At 45.9% G+C, this 21743-nt stretch overlaps 1 protein-coding gene across 2 annotated transcripts in view; it reads left to right on the top strand.

The window, feature by feature from the left end:
* LOC147229267 (teashirt homolog 1-like) overlaps positions 1–21743 on the top strand; it is a 34672-nt gene that overhangs the window by 4218 nt on the left and 8711 nt on the right. The window lies entirely within an intron of this gene.

Here is a 21743-nt window from a genome sequence, read left to right on the forward strand (position 1 = left end):
CAATATCCAATGCTGGAGGGGGAGTGTAATATTTGCGATGTGACCATGCGATAAACCCAGGTGTTGGCAGAGGGTTGACAAGGTTGACTTCTAGTGGTTTGGATTTGGACTCCCCCCTTTTTTCCTCTGGTCTCCCCCCCCTGCAGCCTTTAAACAAATGTAAATGAGTGACAGGGGTTTCTACCTCTGTGCTAATGAGCCTTGGTCTTTGAAGTTAGGCATTAACAACTGGAGTGAACAAAAGACAGTTACAGAATTTTAAAGAGATTTTGAAATATGAGGTGCAAAGCGGGTCGAACAGGAGGGCCAGCCGACGAAGACTTTGAACTCCGCAGGTTTTATCATTTAAGCGTGGAGCCGCTGCCGATGGTTTGCGAGGAGGAGGAGGAAGAGGAGGAGGAGGATGAGAAGGAGTAGAACATTCAACCGGTGCTCGCTGTTGACTTATTTCTCTCCTGCCTCTGGTGCAGGCGTGTTTTCTGGGCCGGATTGTGGCGAAGATTGCGCGATCAGATCCCCCCCCCCGATGATTACTTTTCAGAGTTTACTCCGTGTTCCGGGAGTTTCTGTTGTGGGCTTGGAAATGGCGGGTTCTAATTAGCTCTCCGCATGTCGATAGAGGCTTGAAAACATGACACCTCCTTGACCCGCCTCCCTTCCCCTTCCTCCACGCTCCTCTTTTTTTTTTTTTTTTTTTTTTTAATCTATCACACACTCCGCTGATCGATCAGGCCGGCCCACAAAGCGCCGTGCCGTCATAGGATTCGATGGCCAAATCATAAGTTTGGCGAACAGGAAGTTTTCCATTTCTCCCATGCCTTGGATGTACCAGCCTCTGCTTCGTGTTCCCGGCGGCAACACACACACACACACACACACACTCACATGCATAATCACTCACTCACTCACACACACACTCACACACATACACGCTAAAACAGAACAAGCTGGAGATCCACTGGGAGCTAGTACTGACCTGTGGCTTCCTCCCTGTGCTGCTGGCTGGAGAGGAAATTGCTGGCGTTTGGGCCGAGTCTGGAAATCAGAACTCGGATAATTAAAACAGCAATCGCAGACGATTCCCGGCAAATACCTTTTTTTTTTTTTTTTCCCCTCTCACCTTGAAACATTTGCGGAAAAACATTATTTGTTTTGACGTTTTTTTTTCTTTTTTTCTATTTGAGTCATTCAAACCTCACGTGTTGCATGAAATACAGGTTATTGAAGTTTCACTATCTCCTGCAAACATTTAAACTTCATAACCTTGTAGCAACAACTCTGCTGGATCTCCTCTTCAATTTTCTAAACACACCGATACTCGTGATTTCTATTTTCTTTTTCCGCTTCGTCTCGTATTTAGCGAAAACAGATAAGAAATGTGTTTTTATTGAACAAAAAAAAAGAAAAGATTTTAAAGACGTTCTTGCTCAATCCGCCAAAGTGCTAAGTTACTTCCCATCATTCTGGAATAAACCTTGAACTATTTAAACAGGTGGGGGGAAAAAAACTGCATCAGCAGGTGTGTGACAACATTTTCCCCGAGCGTGTATTTAGACACGTAATGACTCGTGCTCCTCGCATTATCATTAAACAACTCGATCTTGAAGGGGATCTGAGGTCTGGGGAAAACCGAAAGACAGAACGGAGCGATGAGGTCTCTCATCCGAGGCAGGGGGTTATTGTTTTAAAGCTCGAGGACGAGGGCAGGGGAGGAGGGGGGGGGGACGGATGAGATAGTCACTCCCTTTTCTGTGTTGCACGATGGTTAATTATAAGTAAAATTGTGTGTGTGGGTGCGTGCGTGCAGGCGTGCTCATGTTGTGGGGGTGAGGTTGCTTCCCGTTGGCTTCATTAGAAAGAGCCCTAATTATCTGCGGAGCTGATGGATTTGTGACAGGCTCTAACGATTAATGCTGACAAATTCAGTAAGGTGTCAAGTCCGCAGCTGCCTTGATGTAATCAAGTTGATATTATACAGTCCCCATAGCCCCTAGTGCAGCACCAACTCAATTTGCCTGTGCAGGTGACAAATGGACTTTGCTACCTGACTAATCACGTCAGGAGACAATGCCAGTTAATGACCTCAGTAAGCCCCATCCAACCCCCCCCCCTTCTCTTATAACCTTGTAATAAGCAACCCGGACCAGCCACAGCACATCACTACTTCTTCCCCCCCCCACCCTCCCGCCCCTTGCGTTTATTCCCCGCAGCCTCACCGTCCTCATTGTTTTTCGTTAAAATCCGACGGCGAGACGTGTTTTTTTTTGTGTCGAGGTGGAGCGTTATTTTCTTTTTAAAAGAGTATTCCCCCCCCCCCCCTTGTTTTTTCGAAAAAAAGGAATGCGAGGGTGGAAATTTTGCAGCTGTTGCATGATATGTATTTGTTTTTATATTACTGACATGGCTCCTTGCTGTTCTAACCGCTTGATATATAAGCACTCCAAAATGGTTCACGCGTTAAAATACAGTCATACTGTTTACACTTTTGTGTGCGTTCCAGTCTTGCTAGTAAATCACCCCCACATCATAACACCGTCTCCACGTAGGCATGTACTTTGGCTGCATTAAAGTGAATGTCCTCTTAACTCAGTGGTGTAGCTGCCTCGCCGAGGCCTCCGGTTTATTCCCAGCTGGAGAATCACAGTGCCCAGGGATTAATGATTGTGCATGCCCGGGTAGCTAAGATTACACAGCAACCTTTGTGCTCTTCTTTGACGATGCCGTTATGTGATATTCTCCCTCAAAATGATCAGCATACTTAGATTTATATGCCCGCCCCCCTTCTTCCTCACTCCTCTTTCTGCACCAGTGTCCTGAGGAGCACAGCGGCACGTTGACTGCGGTGTGTTTTTCCCTTTGCAATGCTGTCGAACCCCCCCCCCCCCCCCCCCCCAAAATGCCAGCGCCTTAACCTGCGAACAATCGCGTTTTGACCAGAAGTTGATTCTCAGCAAAAAGAACTAGTGTTTTGCCTCGAAAGTTTTTCGGGGGTGGGGGAGCGTCTGAAGACATCCTAAAAGGCCGGACGGTTTTCTGCGAAATTTAGAAATTTGCTGGGATTCAATGAAAAGTGTGTGCGAGTGAGCGAGACGGGGGTGAGTGGGGGCGGCGTGGAGGGACGAGACAGAGGCGAAAGACACTGTGTGCTTGTAGCTCAGCGCTGACTGGTGTTAGTTTTCCTGGAATGAATAACTTGAACGAGTGTAATGGTAACCATACCACGTTAGTCATCTTCTTCAGTCGGACCTGCTGTCAGACCGCCCCCCTCCCCCCATTTCCCCATCCGGAGCATAAAAACAACCTCCCAGCGGAAGCTCTGCAAATTTCTCTCTCCCGACAGTCATATCTGTTCGCTATTCCCAATCAGACAGAATCGGGAACGCATGTATTGATCCATGGCAGCCGGTATTACCTGCCCTGTATTGCCTGCTATTTACTATTATGTTTCCCGTGCGTTCCCTCCCTGTCTTCCTTATTCAAACTTAGTTACTATGATTGGAATAACTGTGTCATTACCAGGTGGCATTGACAGACTTTATCGACAGCTGCTTTCTCTCGAGCCATCTCCAAAAGCGGTGGTTGAATTCATACGTATGGGATTTGCATGAGTCACAGGTCAAACATTTTAATGCCTGGAGTGACTGGAAGAATCTTCGCGTTTGTTTGCGCCTTATCTGCCTCTGACAAACTCGGGGCCCCCGCGTAAAGCGTCCGGCAAAGCGGGATCCGTTTGAAATGAAAATAAGAAAAAAAAAACCAAAAAACTTACAAGAGCTGTGTTGAAATACAAGTTGATTCTTCGTATTGATTACGATTAAAAATCCAGTATCGTAACAGTGTGTTTTCTCTAAGATAAGGATATATTACAAATCATACAAGTAATGCCGTTTCTTGTCTCTTTTCGCTTTCCTTCTGTTCTGGGGGATTCTCAACAAAAGCCGCCCTCAGGGCAGTGTGCTACCATCTATAGCAGTGTGTTACCCATGGTGCACTTTAGACACACAAACACACATCATCAACTGAAACCACAGACAGTCAGACTGACAGACAGACAGACACACGCACCTACACCTAATGCTTAAGTGCAGCCAGCATGTCTCTGTGGGAGGTCATAATGGAGGTGGCTTAGTATGATGGGAAATCATATCATTAAAGGAGCCAGATGTGCTTTGTTGCCTGCCTTGCAGCACATAAAAACAGCAGCAAGTCATGGGATCCAAAAAAGAAAAAAAAAAAAAAAAATCCAAGTCTGAGAAAAATCAAGTCTGAAACAGATAGAAAGCCGCCCTCTGGGACTGGGCTGACAAGCAGTCTTACTCCTGACTGCCATAGAAAAACAATTTCCCCTAAATAAAGAATTTTTGTTCTCATTTTTCAATGTAACAGCAGTATAACACACACACACACACACATGCACGCACACACACACACACACACACTTTTGTGAAACTCAGATTGGACTCAAAGCTTTGATAAATGCTATGCTGTCCTCAGCTCTTTGTTGAGTGCGCTTAGTTACTATGTAATAGCCTATTTGTGTTGTGCTGAGTAATTATATTTTAAGGCTTAACACTTGGAATGTAAGACTTAGAAGCTCATTAATAGAAAAAAATATTGATATGTTTTTCTTTTTTTTTTTTTTTTTCTGCAGCAGATAATTTCAGACATGAGGAAGATGAGAGAGGAAGCTTTCAAGAGAAGTAGTCATGCAACATTTAAGGCACAAAAATTGACATCTCAAATTTTCTTAAGTAAAGTATTACATTTGCAGAGGGTAAATTTGTTCTCTTGATCAGTGCCTTGCCCCCTCAAGAGGCTATGCAAAAGTCTACTGGAGCCAAATTTAACATGTTACTTCTATCAATAAAAGATGAGCAATTACAGAATATTTTGTCTAATAAGTATTTGAATTCCTCAGCGCAGGGGAAAAAAAAAGGCATGTAGCTTACCCACTCATTACATCAGTTAGCACGGGGAGTGAGAGGCAGCTCTTTGATGCCAACAAACAAACAAGACAAACACGATGGGCCCACTACAGAAGAGCAGAAGCCCTATCCAGGGACATCCAACCCCTGTGCACCCCTCCGTCTCCTCCGTCTCTTTTCTTTCTATTCCCTCTCTTTTGCTCTCTCTGTCTCCGACTCTTTCACGCACCTCTCATGTCGTTCCTCGCCCCTTCCCCTTTCTTCCTCTTTTTTTTTTTTTTTTTTTTTTTTTCTCCTCCTCCAGCATCTTTTTCATCTCAAATCCCTCTCCATTCTGGATAAATACTTTTTTTTTTTTAAAAAAAAAAAAAAGCAAAAGAAAAAAAAAAAAAAAAAAAAAACGAGAGAGTGGCGCCGATGGTGGCGAGAGAGAAAAAAAAAAAAAAAGTGTTTTTCTCTTCCAGAAAATGTTCCTCTTTGTGCCGGTTGTATCTCATCAGATAAAGTTAGGCGGAGATTGTTGGGGGAAATGAAACAAATGAGAACGGGAGCGTGAGGGGTTTAAAACCGAGCAGTCTTGGTTTTTTATTTGGAGTTGCCTGTCGCCAAACAATGAATCACCTCTCACGGCTGGCGTGCATTTAGCGGTGTAACGGAACAGGTCTGCTCGAGCGTCATTGGCCCCCTCTCATTAAAACCAGGCGTCGAGGTTCCTGGGAGTGGATGGAGGATTTAGACGGGTCCCGGCGGCTGGTCCCGGCAGCGGCATCAAAGAATCCGCTAATGGGTGGGGGTCTGTTTTGGGGGGGGGGGGGGGGGGGGTAGGATGGCATGGGAGGAAGCGGGGGTACCGCCATGGTGTTTGTGTGTGTGGGAGCTTTTAGGACGGGTATTAGAGCTGACAGATGAACGGGACGATGGACAAATTCTCCCGCAACAGCTGTGACTGCCGCTATTATCCTGACAGGTGTCAATTAAGAATTACTGCCGGCTGAATGCCCCCCTCCCCCCTCTCCCTACTCGCTCGCTAGCACATACCCCCTGCCGCCGATGCCACCCCCCACCCACACCGCGTCCAGCTGTCTGCGTGCGAGAGAAATAACATTTTACCCTTGTCAGTGTTGTCTCGGGCCCTGCAGCCACAGTCCTCTCCCGCTTTGAAGAGTAAGCCAGAGGCAGACGCACGCTGATCAATAGCTCGGCGCATTTGCGATCGTATTGACGTGACCCGTAGGAGGCCGGTCTGGGATGTCCGGTTCATAAGGGGGACCGTAGCTTTGACCTGCTTGGAATTTTTATACGAAAACACTTGTGTAGAAGTTGTGTTTTCATACAGCTTTTGTCAGATGACTGTCATTCAAGGTGATGCTATTAGTACTGGATAAAAGGCTTCTCGTTGATGTTGTGTGCAATGGAGGATCGGTTCAAAGTGTGTGTGTGTGTGTGTGTGTGTGTATGTGTGTGTTACCTCCTGGCTGATACATTTGCTGCTCTATTTTGCAAAGTGTGCGGTTAAAGACAGAGCCCGAGCGAAGAACTGTGTTTTCCATATGTCGTAACCTCTGCATTGTTTTCAGTTTCAAATGCTTTGGCCTAGATTTAGCATAATGTAAAAAAAATCATGCTGAATACAATAGTGGTATGTGTGTGTATGTGTGTGTATGTGTGTGTGAGAAGACAGAATAGTGAGTAACTCGAAAGAAAGACCTTTTAATCTTATTTACTTACCTCTCTGTCATTGCGTTACTTCTAATTATAAGTCATATTATTTATTGAAACAGTTGCACATCTTTTTAGAATTTTAAAGTTAGCATATTTTCATTTTCAACGCTGTTTACATGTAGCAGTTGTGACTCGGTCCCCCTGTAATAAATGCATTTTTTTTTTTGTGCCAGCGCAGAATAAACATGAGAAGCTTCAATTGGTAGGAGGAAGTGAAAAACAGCAATGTAAAAAAAAAAAAAAAAGCAACATGAGAGTGAGTGCAGAAGGTTCCCCAGGAATACACACATTCTGTGGATTTGCATGTTCACTCGGGAGTTGCAGTTTTGGATTTCCTCCCTAGAAATCATTTGCCACAGAAAATAACCGGGGAAGATAATATCAGTGTTATTTTGCTACTCCTACTCTATTTGCATATCTCTTGTTTTAAATAAGGCAACCCCGCAGAGCGAAATTCAGTATTTTCATTTTTTTTTCCAGAGCTTCATCCAACATCACCTCCTTTTCCCCCTCATTACAAACCTAACCTCTTTTCACCTTTTTCTTTTTTATTTTATTCTTTCATCCTTTCTTTCTTTCTTTCTTTCTTCGGGCCTTCCCTCCTCTCCTCTGTCTCACGGTGACACTGGACTGCTCACAGCGATTATCAAACCTGAAAATATTTTCCATCCCCATGCAAATCACTCACCATGCTCTCTTATCATTCCTGCTTTGCCCCCACTCACCCTTAACGGTTGTGTGTAATCAAAGTAAACGGCAGCTAAAGCTAAAAGGGAAATGCTCTTTGTGGAGATGGATGGAGGGATTAAATATTAACCGGATGCGGCTGACTTAAGGCAAGTGTTTTACATAGCTGCTCCTGCCGCGGATCCCGAGCATTGATCCCCTCGCCCTGGCGCCTTTGCTTGTTTGGCGGCCTGCTGTTAATTTTTCACCATCATCTTGCCGGCCAGGCCTTCAGAACGGAGCGGGAAGCCCATCTTTCCCCATCCCACCCACTCACATACACACACACTGTTTTTAACATGGGCAGCCTAGATAGCCTAGATGGATGAGAGCAATTTGAGGTTTTGTATGTGCGCGTGATCATTGAGATTGTTTTTTTTTTGTGATTAGCATGGAGCAACAGCCCTAGTGATTATTTGAGGTTTCCATTTTTGTACGCCGGGGGGGGGGGAAGGAGTAGGACTTCGCAGGTTCTTCACCTTACTCTGTACTTGCTTTGTGAGTGCGGTGTTTATCAGGTGACCTTGAAGTCCAACACTGCTGCCTTCGTATTCACCTACAGCCGCACACTCCCAGATCCTGTTCAGCACACTACCCTTCTTGTCATATCGCTTCCCTCATTTCCTCACGCCTCTTTCTTCCTCTCCTCCAGCTATGATTAAAAGAGAAAATCAAACCGCTCAAACCAAACTTTGGGCAAAAAGGAGACTAAACAAAAACAAAATGGCTACAGTGGATACACTATATATGTAGATGGATATTAGCGGTAGGAATTTTCTCCCAGTGGCAGCAGAGCTGTGTGTTTTCAATGTGTTTGTTGTCTACATGAACATGGCAATATCCTGTGGGTCACAGAGGCAGCTTGTTTACAGGGGCTCATACCAGTGGTGGTTCAACCCCCTTTCCTCTAACCACACACACACACACACACACACACACACACACTCACACACAGTGCTCTGGTTCTGTTGATGGTATTGTGAGAGACTAGCCATTTATAAATGCAGTACAGGGCCCGCTTTACCCTGCACTTGTAGGACATCAGCGCTGCTCATCAGTCAATTCTAATGATGCCTTTCCCACCCCTCCTCTCTTTACTCACAATCCAACCCCAGCCAAAGTGCACGGCCGACGGGGTCGTCGGGGGGTCACGACCTCCGGGTGGCCGCACTCTGGACAAAACTTTGTCTATGCGTTTTTTTATTTGCTCTGGCTCCCCTTGGCTCCGCCTCTCCTCCATCCTCAGCCGACTTTATTTGCGGGTTCCGACAAATAGGGACCTTTTATCGTAGACGTTTATCTTTAGACTGTAATTTGCACATTGTTGTTACTTATAACATCGGATGGTATTAACTGGACAGTTTCCATTTCTCCAATAAGATATATCAATACGGCGCAAACACACCCATGTAAACACATGTATATATAGCAACAATTATGGTGGATGGTAATAAACTTTTTTCAAGATAAATACTTAGATATCTCACACCCAACTCTCGTCTCTTCGACCCCAGCCAACTTATTCCTCATTTTCCTTGTTTCCTTTTTTTTTCCGCCCTGTGTCTTTTGGTAACTCTTGCTCTTTAGCACTCCTTTTAAAAGTTACCCTGGTTTCTATAGCAACACATTGTGATTTCTTCCACAATAGTGTGTGTATGCAGCAAGCTGAATAACCCAAATCACGCTACTCCTTCCTAAGATTTCATACACGCACATCCATCGAACAGGACTGGCTAAACACTGGCTACGATACCCGTCTTTTTCCTGCTCACCTATGAATGCGTTTGGATTTGAGTGCACTGCGACTTGTGTGCGCTCGATGAAGATGAAGAGGCGACGCTGGGAAACGTCCCTCTGTCTTGCCCTAGTCGTGCTTTTTTTTTTTTTTTTTTTTTTCTTTGGCGGTTAAATCTTCACAGTGCTGATAACAGGTCAACCGTTGAGAGAAAGGAGTGGGAGGAGGGATGTAAGGCGGCGGCGGGGGGGGGGGGGGGGGGGGCTTGGTGTGGAAGTAGGGGGAACCCGGATATGATTAGAGAGAGAATGAGAAAGTGTGTATGCAAGAGGATAAAAAGGAAAGAGAGAGGTTGGCCTTCTTTATGCTGGCTCACTCATTGCGTGGGCGGAATATGTAGCGGAGGGGTCAATGGGATGCTCTGATAGGCCATCTGCCAGGAAGGGAGGGTTGTGGCAGACCTCACAGGAACAGCTCATTGGCTGCTCTGTGAAATAAAATCTCATCTCGTCTTTGTTTTCATACTTTTTCACCACTTGAAGATTGATGATACAGGTTTTTTCATTGAAATCTCTTTTGGAGAACTAATCTGCCTGCATCTAGCATCTGTGTGTATGTTTATGTGTGTGTGTGTGTGTGTGGCATACTTGTCTTAGTCCATCCCCAGTTCCTGTGGGAGTGTGTGTGTATGGTCGATCTTTCCAGAACTGTGTGTGCTCGTCCTCCAGTCAGACACATGGATGACAGATGACCCAGTGGGAGACACCAGCCATCCTGCCCAACCGGAATTTTGACCCCCGCCCCCATCCCTGCTACCTACCTCCCTTGCCTACTAAATAGTGCATACTTTGTTTACTTCCTCACCTCTTAGCCATAAATTCTGGATCCACCTCTGATGCTACATTGCCGCCTTTTCCTGGGGTTCTGGCGGGCTCATAATAGCTGTATCATTGTTTGTGTGTGTGTGTGTGTGTGTGTGTGTGTTTGCGCTTAAGCCCCGGCTTCATACATGCCTGTCTATTGCTGTAAGGGGGAGAGGAGGTGGGAGATTACTGGACCAGGGGAAACCTAAATCCTTGTATAAAAAGGCCATGCACTCAGCCTGGGCCGAAGGAAACCGGGAGGGCGAGAGAAGGGTAGAGAGCGGGAGAAAGACACGGGGTGAGAGAGAGAGCGAAGGAAAAAAGTTGATTTCCTTTTTCAGCAGAGCCATACATCACAGGGCCTCCCAGCTGCAGTGTCACAAGCTGACAGAATGACATGTGTCATTTATCAAAGGGGCCAGGCGGGGGCCTTGGGAAACGTGCACCACAAAGCCTGAGAGAGTTCATTCCAACGCTCAGCCCTCCCTCTCTCTCTCTCTCTCTCTCTCTCTCCCTCCTTCCCTTCCTCCCTCATCTCTACTCCTTCAGCCCGCCCCCGCCATTCACTTTCTTCCTCGTTTTCTCTCTTCTATGCTCCCCACTGACTACCTCCACCCTCCCTTTTTACTTTGCCCTGTAATGTTTTCTGCCTTGTGTTCACACCAGTTAGTTTTTTGCTTGTGTATGCCGGGGTCGTATCAACATTCGTTGTCCCTTAGAACCAAAGTGTGTTCACCTTTTAAAGAGATATATGGCGAATATTTAATAATCCGTCACATGTGGAGTCGACTGAAAATAGTTTTGAACCGTGAAGCTTACTGTATACAAACCTCAAATTTATTTCACAAAGCCTTCAGAAAATGTACAGAGAGAAGTTCAAAGTTGTGTTGACTCGAAACCGTTACATTTATGTGTACGCCGCGCTTCCTTTTGAGCAACAGCTTGTTTATTATCTTGGTTTTTTGCTGATCTGGTCTCAGAAAACTTTTATCTTCTTATGGATAATTATGTTCCTAGAGCAGAGCTGCTAGCGCTCATCCTCACGCCATTCTTTACTTACTTAGCTGCCATTGTCATTCTTTTTTATCTCCCAATATTTACACACATACACCACTCGCTTTCTTTCCTTCACACACACACACACACACACACATAGTCACAAACTACATACCTGCTACTAAAGAGTTGTTTGACAGAGAGATTACAGCTTTCCTGGCTGGTCGGGCCCCAGTTGGAGGTCCGGAGGGTCACGGCACCGAGCACTCGAGGCCCGTTAAAGAACACATTACGTTGCAGAACAGCTTGTACACAGGACTGCCTGTTGTAACCGATGTGTCAGTTACGATCTCAAGCTGTGTCAGTCCAGTCAAGGCGTGCCGATCTACAACTTTTTGTGTTAATGTCTTAGCTCCGTGCATGGACTGCATTTCCAGCTTCCTCTCATCCATCACCGGCTCACCTTTCATCCGTACCCCTCTTCCAACCCCTGCGTCAGCCGGTGCTAAGGTTAACTCCATCGCAGCCACTTCCAGAATCAATAAACTATCTCACCTGGGTGCCCTTCTCTTTCTCCGCCACGGTCAGACTCGGAATTAGAGTGGCCGATGCTTTAACTCTGTGGTTCGTCTCTTTACCCGCCGTACAAAGCGATTGATTGCCGCTCTGCGCGTGACCTAACGAGCGTCTTTTACATTAAAAACCAAATAATAGCAATTAAAAAAAATCAAATACATCCTGCAGACGTTCCGTTACTACTCTTATCCCTTGATACGAACGCATTGCTCTTCTCAGATTTTAATAAGAGCTTTCGCTCTTTGGAGATCTTGCAAATAGAAACAAGTTGAATGCGAATGATATGAACGGTTCCTCGAAAACATGCTTACGCGTCCTTTGTAATCCCGTACGGCGGTGAAGAATCTAGCCAAGTCTTGGCAGATCAGACAGCCTGAATAGCATCTGCAAAACTCTGGATGAAATTCTTTGTTCAATAATTAAAAACTCCAACTCGGGGCAGCTCGAGCCGGAGAGCAGACAGAGAAAGAGCCGGTGAGGGATGGAAAACGGGGGGAAAATAATGAAGAAGACACGGAGGAGCCCTCCTGACTGTATAAATGTTTCCTTGCTTTGTCTTTGGGGGTTAAAAGACATGGTACATCATTAAGAAGAATATTCATTGGCGGTGTCACTGAGAGGTGACCCTTCCAACAGGTCATGGATAGTTCAGTCTGTAAACCCCCAGCCCGCTAAAGCCCGCCTCCTGCTCTGTATATACAGCTGTAGTTTAGAGTTCAGCGCTCAGACTCCACTGCGCAGCGGCTATGTTGATCATTTTCATGCCCGGTAAAATTCCTATACTTCCTAATTCCTATGCAGAGTTAATCGTAGACTTAAACGATGTGACCGCGTTGTATATTTCGTCTCGATCGTCCGATCGTGTGTAACAGAAGGAAGCGGACCTCCTCTTCGGTTCGTTTTCTTTCACGTGGTCTATCCTTTTTTGGGCATTTTGTCCAAGCGTATGTCAGAGATGTGGGAGATTGGCACGACAGCTCATCTCCATTTGTCTTTGTGAGCCTCGTTTATTTTTGTAGCCAGATGTCGGCCGACAGGCATCACTCACCGGCTCCCTTTCTATCCGCTGTAGCCGCCTGTCTCCCAGCAGCACCCTTGAACCCTTCTCGTGTCCGCCACATCCCGCCCTGCCTCTGTGAGGTCAGCCAAGCACCCCTCCACACCCCCGACCGCTGCCACCACCATCGGCATTACTGAAGATGGATGTGTCTTTAAAGCAGAGATTGATTGTGAATATCAGAGTTATGGCTCCATTCATCACGCCTGATATTATTCAGACGAGCTGGATTGAACAAGGAGGTGGGACTCCTGAGCCCATGGGTTGGTTCTAGTGGGACAGCACTAAGTTTAATAGCTTGTAGATGAGTGTGTGTGTGTGTGTGTGTGTGTGTGTCCATGTCCTCCCTTGTACTTTCGTATGTCGGCGTCGCGAGGGAATTCTGGCATGTGTTTGGGTCTGGCTGTTTCTCATCTTTATTCTCGTATGTGTGTTTGCGTGTGTTTGTGTGCGCATGTGTACGTGTGTGTGTGTGTGTTTGCGTGTGGCTGTCTGCATTGATCTCCAGTGATGTGATCCTCCTTCAGAGTCTGTTCTCATCGGACTCTGATTTACGGCTTCATTAGGATCCCTGCACTGCCTCCCCTTCTTTTTGTCTCACTCCTTTCACCAGGTCACTCTGAGAGACACACACACTCAGACAACACACACACACACACACACACACACACACACACACACACTGCTGAAGGAAAGCTGCAAGTAAAGGACTTTTCATCCCAACACTTTGTATAGTTTGTTTCTGTTGTTTGTCATCTTTATGAATAATCTCTTATTATTCAGTAAGGCTTAGCACCTCATTGTACCCTGTGAGTTTAAGTGCTATGGCGGTTTTAGAGGTGCTTCCCTACCCCCAGGCAGCTCCACTCGGCTGAAAAGAGCCCTCATTGTGTGTGTCGTCTTTTATGGGGCTGTCTGAAAGAGAGGGATGCACTCCAGTCGGCATTCAAATGCACGTGGTAAAGCAGCCAGCAGAGCAGGACAAACACCACAGGTTGTAAATGCTTTGAAGAGGTGTGTGTGTGTGTGCATGTAGGGGTGAGCTTGCATGAGGATTTGTAAATGTGTGTGTGTGTGTGTGTGTGCAGGCTCTTACAGATTTTCACTCTCTTAACTACCTCTATTTGTCACCAGTTCGCCACTTACATTACTCCTTGGTTCCTATCCACCTGTCCTCTGTGGTCGCCTCAGATGACTTTCTCCTTCCCGCGCTAAGAAATGAACCTCCCTAGGTTTTTCACTTTTTGTGTTGGAAAAATCAACCCCTATCCAACACCGGCACCATTATCAGGAGTCAAGTCATGCAGAAATGTAAAAAAATAAAAAGGTAATCACACTTTGTGCTGGTGCTTTTGTCGTCAGTCCGTGATGGAAATGGGTCTAAATATGAGATTAGAACCTGCCGGTGACTGATGCTATTAGGCAGATATGCCATAGACTTTACTATCTCCCATGAAGGATTAGCGCAAATTATACTGGAAGACAGGCTTGATTTCTCCTCTGCCTGGCTGGATGTGGGCATTTGAGGCACTCTAAGTTGACAGCGTCTGTCTCCGCTTAGTTCCCCGAGACAGGTTGTGTGACAGCTGATGCCAGGCAAGAGCTTAAAAAGTGTGCATGTGTGAGTGTCTATTTGTGTGTTTGGTGATGTTTGGGGTGTGTGTGTGTGAGGGAGAGAGAGAGAGAGAGAGAGAGAGAGAGAGAGAGAGAGAGAGAAAATCTATGACTGTAGGAGAGTTATAAACTGACAGGCGAGCGTGTCTGAATGTGATTGTGCATCAGTGACATTTTTATTTCTTTTTTTTTTTTTCTAGGAAACAGGTCCTGTTTGAGTGGGGTGCCAGTTGAGAAACACTAATTTTGAAGCTCGGTGGCTTGTTCATTAATTCTTCAAATTTTCTATCTATCATTATTTCACATCATTAAACTGTCTGTAAGACTGTCCAGGTGACACAGTGTTTCGCTAAGAATAAGTTAGAGAGCTTGTCACATATCAGACCGGGCTTGGGATTTCAATATTCAAATCCTTTTGTGGAAACGATGATAACCCCCGCTAAAAAAAAAAAAAAAGAAAAAAAAAGAAAAACATAAAAAGGATTCTTAGCTCTCTCTTTTATATACAAAGCCTCACTTTGCTCCAGAAAAAATCCTCCATGACAGCAAGTCCATAGCATCCATCATCTAGTGTGTAATCTTAAACTGACATGTTTGAAATATAATGGACGGAGGTGGTCGAGCAGTTTGTTCACCTCTCAGGAATGTTTGAGGAAACATGCAAATGCTCCCTGTTTTAGCCCTGCTGTCTCCTTTCGGCCTGATGATTTAAGAGGGTGACATGCCCTTTAATGTTAGGCAGTAAACCAGAGGGTGGATTTATAGGCTGAAGCCTTGTCTTCTTTCCTCTACCTTCTCTGTCCACTTGCTCCATCGCTCCAATGACGACAGTACAGCCCCTCCGGCCCACCCCGGCCCCGACCGCAGCAGTCGGTTTTCACCGTATCCGTACAGTTTTATCGCGGAATACCTATTGTGACCGAAAGTACGGTCCGACTTACTCGGGGTGAATGTAACTCACGGACGCGCGGCTCCGCCGAGATCCCTAAAAGCTGCGAGATGCCCGCGGGGGGGGAAACGGGGGTCTGTTCATATTGGGTTTACGGTTTCATAAATCACGGTTTAAAAAACAAGTTCGACCTCTCAACGTTTACCGCTCCGGATTCCTGACAAATGAAGGAAAAGTTTCTCTGTGACTTATGGTGACTCATGTTTGCTTTTCTCTTTGCGATCTCGTGACCAAAGCGACGTCTAAATACAGCCGAGTTCAACCCTTCTCCCTTTCACGGGAGGCGATCTCTTACGGGTTAGAAAGCGCTCATTTTCAGATTCAGCCAATTATGACTCCTCTCACTCCCGTTTCTGTTCCCACTCATCACATTCTGCTCCTCCTTAGTTTGTGAAGTTTGAAGCTCACCTATGCTACGTCAGCGGGAGACAAAGTTTACAATGACTCGGTGAAGGGTGGGGTCAGAAACAGGATAAGTTGTCAGCTTTTGAGTATTCAAAGGTGTTAATAGTGTTTTATTGTGGTCGGCCAAACAGAAAATCCACATCGGTGTCCTGCACAATGTAATCAAACCTTTTTTTTTTTTTTTAGCTTAAGAGAGTTGTTTTTCTCCCCTTTTTTTTAGGTTACAATTACAGAAAAATGCGAACATCGGGACATTCGAAACTTCTGCACCGGTCGGAGCATATTTTAAAACTACGCAGGATGCTCCAAATCAGTCTCGTTCTCCCGTCGACACAGTTTGACTGATCAGTCCTAGTTTGCCTCTGCCAGCATGGGACTTGATGTCCGTTTCTCTGTTTATTTCCAGAGTCTGTGTGTTTTTTCCCCATATAAAGACAGTCTATGTCCGACCGTGTCACGGCTTGATGGATTGCATAGTCCTCTTCTCTCAGGAAGAGAAAGGGGGATGGTGGAAAGAAGGAGGGAAAGAACTGAGTAAGGGAGAGAGGAAGGATATTGGTGCGGTGAGGTGCAGCAGTGAAGGACATGGCAGCTTAGCGCTGGCCAAAAAGACTGTGCTGAACACCTGCTCCTGTCTCCTACGCCCCTTCAACCTCCTCATTACCTGTCAATCTATCACAAGGCAGCCAGATCAAATGTCTGCAGCAGCCAGGACTCGCACTGGGAGGGAGGGAAAGCGAGAGGGGGAGCCAGCAAAGAAAGAAGGAAAAGAGGGGGACAGATTGCACGTCTAGGAGAGCAGAAATAAGTCCGAAGTAAATGGAGCAGCCGCTTGCGCATATTGAAAATCCGGTATTTAAAATAAACTTTTTTTTTTTTCCAGGGATTAATTCACAGGTTGCATGAGTGCGTACTGTGTTCCAGCACGCTGATTGTAAGTCATTTAAAAGGCTCACATCACGGTTAAATTTCATAATCAGCCAACGTTGCGGCAATTGAAACTGTACATTTATTTCAAGACCTCGAAAAAGGCCGGTGTAGGTAATAATCAGTTGTTGCAAAGGCAAATAGTGTTTTTTTTTTTGTTGTTTTTTTTTTTTTTTTTTTTTGTGGCAGTGCTGCAGCTCCTCCTGTCAGTTAGACCCACCCCTTCAGCACAGTCTGGCCCGTGATTGGCGCCTCTATGTAAAAGAGTTGAAGCTCTGACAGACAAGTTCTTCAGTAGGAGGCTGAGCCTGCAGTTTCAGATTACAGCTACTGCCAGTGAGTCTGCGATTGTATGCATTATGGAGAGCAATAATCTGTTTTTTTTCAAGTCTTTCTTTTTTTTTTTTTTTTGTTTTGCTCATCTAAAGCTGCAGGTTTTTATGGCGTACGGCCGTGCCGTGCTACCGCGATACATGACAGATTGTGTTTCGGTGTTTCTCTAAAACCTGAATACACCAGTGCTTGAAAAGGCAAACGTATACGAGCTCATCAAGGTGCATTAGTGCACACATGACCGGCTCTTCTATTCCAGTTACTTACACTCCTTCTCTCACTCTCCTTTCTCCCCTCACTCTTCCTGGCTCTCCCACCCGTATCTCTCTTAGTGTGTGAGCTGTGGTGATTTACGATAATTATCCATCGTTGGGTCATGTATCAGGCTGGCCGTTGCTAGGAGATGGAAGCAGCTGCTGCAGGCTGTTGTCTTGTCATGGACGCCGCGTGTGTGTTTTTTTTTTTTGTACATACTTCACACTTGTGTGTGATACACGGGATTTCGGCGCGAGTGCGTTTGTGGTCTTGTTTAATTGCAATGTGTGTGCGTCGAGGTGAAGTGGTTCATCCTTAAGCGGGGATTTAAAAATGCAGGCGGTGAGGAAAAACAGGGGTTTAAAAGTGGACGGAGGAAAGTCTTTGGAGGGTGACAGGCTGAGGGGATGCGAGGGTCAGAGGTTGAAGAGGCCAGGTGGAATATGAAGGTCTGCAGGAGTGGGCAGCTTACAAGGTACAGGTGTGTGTGTGGGACGGCTGGAAGGTCCTCATTTATTTAAGCAGATCGGTGCTAGTGAAATTTTCAAGCCCAGCAGGTGTAGAGGACTGGATTCGTGTTGGTCGGCAGATAGGCGCCGCTTCGGGTCCCCGCCGACAGGGTGTATCACTTTTCATTTAGCCGCTGTAATCCCCCAGAACCTATCGCTCTGAAGCCGACTCAGGTTTCACGATCCATACGAGACGTTCGTGTTCGGGCGGACGCGAAGCCGATCGGTGCCGGCCGTTCCCTCCAACGCACGCCCGGTACAGTTAGTGTGATTACGAGGAGCGATAACAAAGACGAAATAGAATAAATGCTACAAGAATAAAAAGGAAACCTGCAAGTAATAAATACAATCTATTCTAAAGCGTGAAGCAGTACTACCGCGTGCCGCTAAATCAAACCGCTAATGATGATTATTACGTCGCTGGCGCTTTATTTGGAAGTAAAGAAATGTTCCGACTTTCAGAAAACATAAATTCGTGCGAATTGGATTTTTCTTCCGGGTGATTTGACCGCGGTTACGTTGGCGTCGCCTGTTTGTCGCGTCTGCGCGAACCATCTGAAGGCGAGCCACAAGTCCTTATGAGCCATAGCAAATGTAAATACAGTCTCGACTCTCTGCTCTCCATACCGGCCTCATTAACACCAGTTAGCGTTTGTCATTGTGTTTAGGGGGAAGATTAGGAACACCTCTCAATTAATCTGCAATCAGTCTGTTTGTTAATTAGCTAACCTGTTCTAAGTGGCCTTCGGGGCTCTTGTGTAATTAGCTAAGCTGCCGGGAAGCAGGCCCGTGTATTGACATTGACCTGAAGTGTACACACACGTGCGCACGCGTACACAAAAACTGATCCGCGCACGCATACGCACGGAGTACATATGTAGCATTCACAGTTCTGCAGACAAATCAAATAGTGGTCAAGAGGGACACGGAGCCCTGTTTTGCAGGAAATTACAAACACTCCTACCGCGCGGTTGTGAGCGCTCAGGAAAAAAAAAAGAAAAACAAAAGCACATAAACACACATACGCTTCTCAGTCTGAATTATTAGTTTCTTACAACCCTACCGCCCCTCTCCAAATATACACATTTGCACAAATTCACGCTCACAGTGATACGCTCGCGCTGATTATTCCTCCTTTTCACACCGCATCCCTCAAAACCATTCTTGGAAAAGGTAGGAGGGAAAAGAAATACGTACTGTACTCCCGATGCACGTACACTCTTTTGAACATTTCATCCTTTTCAAGTGCAACAACATCCCGACCAAAATGAACAGCATCTTCATCGCTGTGTCGAAGCGTTTTTTTCGTCTTGCTCACTTCAAAGCTATTTGTTTACTCTGCTGCCTCCTGACATTGTCTGTGGTAATTAAAGGCGCACGCTGAAATTTATGGTTTAATTATACAGGCCTTGTTATGCAGAGAAGACCAGGATGGGCTGATATGCTCAATAAAAATAAATAAATTCCATACGGGTTTATTGAACCTGCGTTTGTATGAGGAGTGTAATCGTTTCACTCAGGTGTGTGTATTATTGATTTTGTGTTCACGTGTATGCATATGCATATTCGTGTATACTTATTTATGTATTGCCTGGCAGCATGGCAGCGGTAGCTCATTGTACAGTGGGAGTAGGTGAGAATGATCTTTTTTTTTTTTTTTTTTTTTCTTTTAAAAAAAAAAAAAAAAAAAAGCCAGATGAATTGCAATCGATTGGTGCTGGTTCACTCTATTGATCCCCCCAGCATGTTAAAGCCTCCTGTACTCCATGAAGAACAGTCAGTCAGTGTGGGCTCCGACCCCTCCTGCCTCCCTCCCTCCACCATCTAACACACAGCTGGATATACTGTAAATATCTCCCTGTGTTGTTACTCCATGCATGTGTAAAAAGTAGAGACAATAGCGCTTGCAGCCAAACGTTGTGTGTGTGTGTGCGTGCGTGTGTGTGTGTGTGTATTGTGCATGCACAGTAATGGAGAGTGATCTTGGCTGTGGCCCACAAGCTGCTTCTCTGAACTGATCTTTGAGTTGGGTATAAATAGCGCCGACGATATAAATAAAGCAGCACTACCTCTCTCTCTCTCTCTTTTTCTCTCTCTCTCAACACAAACACTCACAGTCAAGCATACGTTCGGATCGTTCACCTGTATAGACAAAATAAAACGCAGCGAAAGTTTGATCAATCCGTAACTTCGAGAGATCAGACAGAGAATTTTTCGTCGATACATTTACGCAAGAGCGTGACTTGCGCTAGAATCGCACTTGCCTGCCTGACCCCTGACTTCCTTCAACCCAAAGGACATAATCTACCGCGAGCTACTCGAGATATTCGGCCGATTCTTTCATCAGAGGGGGAAGCCGATCAATGGCTCCCCAAAACCGTTACATCACGGCATTAGTCGGTAAAGACATTGAACCCGAGTCCCCCCGATTACAGGAAAGAGCTAGGAGGATTTTCTCCAGTTGCTATCTGGCAAACAATCCGAGATCATTATGCTCTACTTGCTGCTGGCGGGGCACACTGTAACCGAACTAATATTAATTGATTAATAGAAAAGCTGCCTGTTGACCGGCTGAATATCTGCCAATAACACGGTATTTCGACCCTAATCCCGTTCGCACGACGCTTACTGCCATTCCCAGAACTTTCCACATCAGTCCATTATGTAGCTTTATGTATCTAAAGAACAACGTGTCCCATCTGCTGCTATCCGCTCAGCTCAACTCAGGCTCGAAGTGTTTCTGAAATGGGATGGCGGGGAAAGGGGGTTGAGATAAATTGGTACAGTGAGCTGGAATGCTGCAGCAGTTATTTAAGGCCCTGTAGGTGCTTCCTAGGCCATATGCTCCCATTATTCCGCTTGGGAGGGGCTCCCGTGAGCATGTGAACAACGCCGGGGAAAGGAAGAGGAAAGAAGAGAAAGGAGTGGTGGTGTTATTGGAGGAGAGTCAAAGGGGAATGGTAGCAGAGGTATTATTTTATGAAGAGCACCCTTATCAAGCACCGAAGGAATTTAGAGGACGGGATACCTGCAGAAGCCAGAGATGAGATGGGAATGAATTAGCTTCTAAAGTAAATGATCGCCTACGCCCTCAATATCCGGCTCTTTCGCTGTCGTCTTTGCATAATTCATCTCATCGAATTGTGAGGCGTGACAGAGTATAATTCATGAACTCCTGAACTTTTAAGGTTGAAAGTGTCTCTAAGGTTAGGGTTTCTCAATCATTCCTACAATGGAGCTACACTGTGTCACGTTCTATCTGACAAATATCCTGATGAGTAGCTCTATTTAGCTATATGTAGATTTTTTTTTTCTTTCTCCTACCTAAAGGCCATGTAGGTGGAATATTTTAAAGTGATGATCTGAACAGTTAAGATGGGATGAATCGTCGGAGTTAAAAGTGTCAACGTGCATATTCCTTAAGAACCCGGAGGCCTTAAATCAGATTAAGAAACAAGGCTCAGGTAAAGCTTTGTTGTTAGCATCGTCCCCTTTCTCTCCTTTTTTTTTTTTTCCACCCTCCCTCTCTTCTCTTCTTGGTACGGTCCCTTGTCAGACCGAGGCCTGTATTCCTGATCGGGGCATTGCTCTCATGTTAGCCGCTTCATGGGAAGCACATCCCAGCATTCCGTCTGACACGCCGGCAGCAGCATTACCATAATTGGCTTTTCTACATGACGGGACAGAGGAAATAATAATGTCATTTTATTTACAGCCCTCTTGTCCCGGTCCGAGAGCTATCACCCCACCCCTCCGCCTCACCCGCCTCACCGCAGCACTCTTTCTCCTATCTGCACATTCACTGACATACAAGCCTCCTCCTCCTCCTCCTCTATCTCATCTGCCTCTCTCCCGCTCACCCTGTGCAGGGCGCGAGTATCGTTCTGCCACGGCGTGTAGGTCAAGCGATGGCTTTTTGATCAGCTCCTGTCCAAAGCCATCAGGGTTGAGAGGCACGTAATGGAGAGCAGGGTGACAAACAGAATCTGGGGAAGGAATAAGACTGCCAGTTTCCTATTAGGAGCTGGCCTAAACGGCCCGTGCCCCCCCCCCCCCCCCCCCGCATCACCATTCTCTGCCGCAAACCCACTGCTGCACTGCCTAAATCACATGAGTGAAGGGGCCTGTGATTGGACATTAGTGCTGCAAAT

Source organism: Fistularia commersonii, chromosome 11 (genome assembly GCF_037954325.1).
Source record: "Fistularia commersonii isolate RoL2024-O1a breed Wild chromosome 11, RoL_Fcom_v1.0, whole genome shotgun sequence".
NCBI classification, from domain to species: domain Eukaryota; kingdom Metazoa; phylum Chordata; class Actinopteri; order Syngnathiformes; family Fistulariidae; genus Fistularia; species Fistularia commersonii.